The sequence below is a fragment of the Alexandromys fortis genome, unplaced genomic scaffold, assembly GCF_014885135.2.
Source record: "Alexandromys fortis isolate MF-2015 unplaced genomic scaffold, M_Fortis_MF-2015_v1.1 scaffold_85, whole genome shotgun sequence".
Taxonomy (NCBI): domain Eukaryota; kingdom Metazoa; phylum Chordata; class Mammalia; order Rodentia; family Cricetidae; genus Alexandromys; species Alexandromys fortis.
Window position 1 is genome coordinate 2,454,481 of NW_026067975.1, and position 6,000 is coordinate 2,460,480.

At 36.8% G+C, this 6,000-nt stretch overlaps 1 protein-coding gene across 13 annotated transcripts in view; it reads right to left on the reverse strand.

Moving 5' to 3' along the window:
* Nucleotides 1–6,000, reverse strand: part of Tfdp2 (transcription factor Dp-2) — a 118,278-nt gene that overhangs the window by 94,152 nt on the left and 18,126 nt on the right. The window lies entirely within an intron of this gene.

Genomic DNA, 6,000 nt, shown 5'->3' on the forward strand with positions numbered 1-6,000 from the left:
TTCAAGGCAGATATTATTCCCTATTATTGTTCTCTTCCTTAAGAAGTTGAAGGTGGCAATGTGTGCACCAAAATGTTTGACTATATAACATATGACTTAGTTCTGGCCAAAAAGACATAAGCAATGAAGTGAGGCAGCAGATTTCTCTCCCTCCCTAGCCCAGAGCATGGCTGTGATGGCTACAGCTGCTTTTCCCTGTGCATCTACTTCATTTCTGTACTCAATATTCACTACTGTATCTTAGTTCCTAAAAATCAGGCTACTGAATGGCACTGTGCTATTTAAGCAAATAAAGAGAAACTAACAAAAGGTTGGAGATGTTGTTCAATAACTAGAGTGTTTACCAAGAGTCTGGGTTAGATCCAGTACCACGTGGGGGAGAGGAACAGTTAAAGAATTAGGAAATTAACAGAATCTATTTCAGAACACTACAGTAAGAGACTACCAATAAAAATACTGTTTAGCCACATCAATGAAACTGACAGAGCAAAAGATAATTACGTTTCGTATTCTCTTGGAATCTTCTTACCAGAACTAGGCACAGACTGAAATCTCTGAATGTGGTCTAAATGATAAATGTTTAAAATGGAGCCAAAGGTGCCTAAATGTTTATTAAACAAATTTACCATTATATTTCTGTGCCTCAATTTCTGTTTTCTGCCCAGCATTAAAGGCATATATACTTCATTAAATAAAACAATATATAAAATCACTAAGATACTGCCTAACACAGGATAAACAATGTTGGGGGTAAAGTAATGGACAGTTTTGATTTCCCACAAAAAGTTATGGTTTCTTCGTCCAAAATAAGCAATGAATAATCTGCATAAAGGAGAAATGAAAATTACAACAGAAACATCAATTTTCAAACCGAAAAAAAAGTTTTTAATTACAATTTAAAAGGTTGAATATCCTAAATGTTTTTAAAACATAATTTTTAAAGATTCTTTTGTATTGACTAACATAAAAATTACCTGCAATTCTTCAATATGTGACTTTAAACTTTCCAAAATGTCAAGAAGAAAAAGGGACACCAAATATTTCAGAAGTTGCTATCTTTGGCAATGCTGGTGAGTCTCAGATATAAACCAGCCATGTGTGCTGATGCATGATGTTTATCCAAATTCAACAACTGCACACTCCTTTCTGTTTCCAAGATCTTCTGTTAGTTAAAAACATAAGTCGGATTTCTTCTTCCAGCTTCATGAACACATTATGTCCAAGCTCAAAAAGTCAATCTTTCGACCTCACCATCTGTCATGATCTCTTCTCAACTTTCAGACAATGTAACTCCCACAGATGGTCTCAACATGCAAGTCCTTTTACATTCCAATCACAATTTAGAGGTTCCAGCATAAAACCCAAGATGATATACTAACCAAAATACAAAAAAAAAAAAACAAGCAATTTCTTGCTTCAAGCAGGATTCGTAAACTTTCTAATAGTGCTAGTAAAAGAAGCTACAAAATTAAAGTTCATCAAAGTAACCAGGCATTACTAATTTTAAAAACATTCTCATGATTCAAAGTTTAAAACATCCAAAATAAGCACTTGGCATGAAACTCAGTGGTAGAGCACTGGCCTAGCATGTGGGAGACTCTGGGTTGAATACCCAGCACCACAAAGATACAAATATAAACAGATGAATAATGAATAATGAAGGACCAGCCTTACTGGAAGTGTAAATCAGATAAAAAAAATATGTGCTTAGTTCTTACTGAACCACTGCCCATGTATCTTCCTGATCCAATTTCACTACCTTTAAACAGGGAAAAGGTGTTTTTTAGTTTTTGGTTTTCTTGGTGTCTGAATGTGTAAGTGTATGTACATGAGTGTGTATAAGTACACAAATGTGTTGAAGGAACTGGCTCTCTCCTTCCACCATGTGGGGCATGGTGGATCAAATTCAAGTTACCAAGCTCAAATACTCAGGTCATCAACTTGGCAGTAAATTCCTTCACGTGTCGAGCCACCTCTTTATCACTTTGCTAGTCTTTTACAGTTCTTCATAAATATATCCTCCTATCTCAGGGACTGTGTACACACTGTTTCTCCTGCCTGAGGGGTTTATCTGGTTAAATTCCTCCAGATTGCTTCTCAGATGTCCCTCCTCAAGGAAAACAATCCCCTTTTCTCTGCCAAGATAAGGTCAGAGGCTTCTACTTACTGTGCAGCTACTTTCTCTTTTCATAGATACCTTGAGCTGCCATAATAAATGTATTTATGTGGTCTATCTCTGCCAACTAAAGTGTAAATTCCATAAGGGCAGGAGCCCTGCTCATTTATTCATTCTATATCCAAAGCCTGTACATGGAAAGAGCTCAGGGAATGTCTGTTAAGTGAAATATATATCAGTATTTTTAAATACATGAAAAGCCTATTCAATATGACTTAGCAGTGGAAAATGAAGACATACATATTTAGCATATACACACATCTGAAATTCTGAATTTCACACATCACAATTATGAGTATCACAGTCTCATCACAATGAACAAAGGGATTTTAGAACTAGCATATCTTTGTTTGATAATTTTTTAAAGGTATAATGGAAGATATATTTGTAGTAGAGAACATTTAGCTTCACTGTTTGAGACAGATCCTCAATTTCTTATTTCTAGGCTATCAGGAATTCATTTGGTAGTTCTGGCTGGTCTCAAACTTGAATTAAACCCGTTTCTCCATCTAAGAACTGGGATTTTTACATAGATAAACCACCACAACATTCAGCTTAATTTTATTATTGATATAAAAAGAATAGATAAAAATTCATTTTTTAAAAGAAAATGCTAAGGGGCTGGCTTAGATAGAGTAAAAAGCACTGGTTGCCCTTCCAGAGGACCTGCATTCAATCCCCAGCATCTATATGGTGGCTCACAACAGTCTATAACTCCAATTCCAGGGAATCCAGTCCTCTCTTCCAGCCTCTATGGGTAGAGGTACTAACATGGTATACAGACATACATACAGGCAAACTGCCCATACACGTTAAATGGATGGATGGATGGATGGATGGATGGATAGATGGATGGATAGATGGATGGATAGATGGGTGGGTGGGTGGGTAGTAGGTAGGTAGGGGACAGGGCTAGGGACAAAGTTCAGTGGTAGAATACTTGCCTGGGATGTACAAAGTCCTGAGTTTCAGTGTCAGAGCCACACACCCATTAGGCAAAAGCATCCCAAGATGGGATAACTTAAGCCACAAAATAAATAGCAGTACTGGATTATAAGATAAACTATGAATATATGTGCATAAATCCATAGTGATAAAAAATAAATGATCTGAATAAATAAATGGAAAATAAAAGACATCTTCTATGCCTGCAATTACTATGACCATATTCATAGTACCTTATCTCTAGAACTCAGCTCTCCCTTTTAATTATTTTCACTTGATCTTCCTTAAAGGCAAATCATTTGGATGCACACACAGTACAAGGAACTTGCTGATATCCAAGACAAAACTTACGGCCAATGCTGCCCATGCGGAAGAAAATGAAACTACCTACGCATGGTCTGAAAGAACATATCTTGTGGACTACTAAAAGGATTGGGACAGAAATGTTTTCCCGTACCTCCAGGAGGCTGCCTTTGCTTTCTCTCTCTGAATGAGAATGTGACCTTGCTGATATTATATTGGTTTCAGATGCAGGAAAGCCTGATACTGGTAAATTCTTAAATGAAAGCAGTATACGTTGTAAATGGCATTCCTTCTAAATAATATTATAAGTTCTAATGAAACAATGTAAGAAACTATTTATTTATTTATTTATTTATTTATTTATTTATTTATTGGTCAGTCACGGTCTTGTGGTATATTCCTTTAGTGATTGGTTTAATAAAAAAAAATGATTGGTCAACAGTTAGGATAAGGTTAGGCAGGAGAACCAGAAAAAAGGCAGAATCGTGAGTACCAGCCAGAAGAAAAGGAAGCAGGACAAACAAGAGAGGTAAAAATCTTGAAGCAGCACACAGATGAACAGAAATGGGTTAAATTGTAAGAGCTAGTTAGTATTAAGTCTGAGCTATTAGCCAAGCATTTGTAATTAATAAGTCTCTGAGTGGTTATTTGGGATATAGCTGGCAGAACAGAGCTGATCGTAAGACACAGAAAAACCCACATGGTGGAAGGAGAAAAACCAACTTCCCAAACCTGTCCTCTAATTCACACACACACACACACTAGCAGGTACACACCCATGCACATCAGTAAGTAAATGTAATAAATAATACACCACCAAGATGGCATAGCAAGAAAAGGTGTTTTCCAGTAGTTCAATCCACAGAACGCACATGGTTCAAGAAGAGAACCAATTTCCACAAGTTGTCCTCTGCCCTCCACACTTGACCTGACACACACATACACCCATGAGCACACAAATGCATGTGCTCATGCACACACCAAAAAAAAAAAAAAACCCACAAAACAAAACAATTAATATAATAACTCTATTCTTTTTTTTTTTTTTTTAAAAAAGGCCAGTCATGGCACACATCTTTTTTTTAATATTTATTTATTTATTATGTATACAATATTCTGTCTGTGTGTATGCCTGCAGGCCAGAAGAGGGCACCAGACCCCATTCCAGATGGTTGTGAGCCACCATGTGGTTGCTGGGAATTGAACTCAGGACCTTTGGCAGAGCAGGCAATGCTCTTAACCTCTGAGCCATCTCTCCAGCCCCCAATAACCCTATTCTTAATGTTGACGGTGAAATCAAGGGACTTCACATATGCTAGAATAACATTCTATCACTAAGCTACACTCTTAACACTTCTTTTTTCTTCCTTTTCTTTAAGATAGGGATCTCTATGTTGCCCTGGCTGTCCTAGAAGTCACAGAGATCCATATGGCTTTGCCTCTCAAGTGCTGAGATTAAAAGTGTGAACCATCACACGCAGAACATACACTGTTTACAAAGAAAAAGATTGAATTATTTTTGTTCACTGCTCCTATTTTAAATCTAGACTTATATAAGCTTTTTCCTCCAATGATCCTACTATGACAAAACCGGGTTATTATAATATTAAAAGAAATAATATACCACGTGTGCACTGAAACGATGGGAAAATGTTATTTTATTAACTCACTTATTAATAAATAAGTTGCTTCTGATTACTGCTACACATCAAACACTGAACAATACAATGATCATTAAATGCCAAATATTAAAGATGCCGAGGGAAATGACAGTCTGTGCCTTCATAGTGCTTACATTATATCTATGAAAACATCTATCTAAAAGTAAACGTCAGAATGAACTACTTAATGACCATTAGTACAACTATTAAAACATATAAAAGATGCATGGAAACATAGACGTTTTATAGAAGATTTGAGTAAGAACAAAGCTCCAAAATTAACATAACACATATATGCACCAAGAAACAAACAAACAAACAAAAAACAGTAAACTGATGGCTGAAAGAAAGGGATAGGATACACTACAGCCAAAGGGTTAACAACATGGGATGGGGAGGAGCTAGAGGAAAAACAACATATAGAAAGCTCTAGGAAGTCTGTTCTTACAACAAAGGGGGAGGTGCTAAGAGATGTCTCTTTTCAGATTAGCGGAAGCAGATAAAAGATTTTAGACAAACAGCTACAATTACAATATCTGAACCAGAAATTTAGGTCTCCAAAAGTTGAAAATTTGCATCTGAATTCTTTAAAATTTTGCTATGTTTATGTATATAATTACTTGGTGTATGTGGGACATAGGATGGGATGCATGTCCCACAGTCCATGTGTGGAGGTCAGAAAACAACCTTCTAGGGCTGGAGAGATGGCTCAGAGGTTAAGAGCACTGGCTATTCTTCCAGAAGTCCTGAGTTCAATTCCCAACAACCACATGGTAGCTCACAACCATCTATAATGAGATCTGGCGCCCTCTTCTGGCCTGCAGGGATACATGCAGACAGAACACTGTATACATAATAAATAAATAAAGCTTTTGGGAGGGAGGGAGGGAGGGAGGGAGGGAGGGAGGGAGGGAG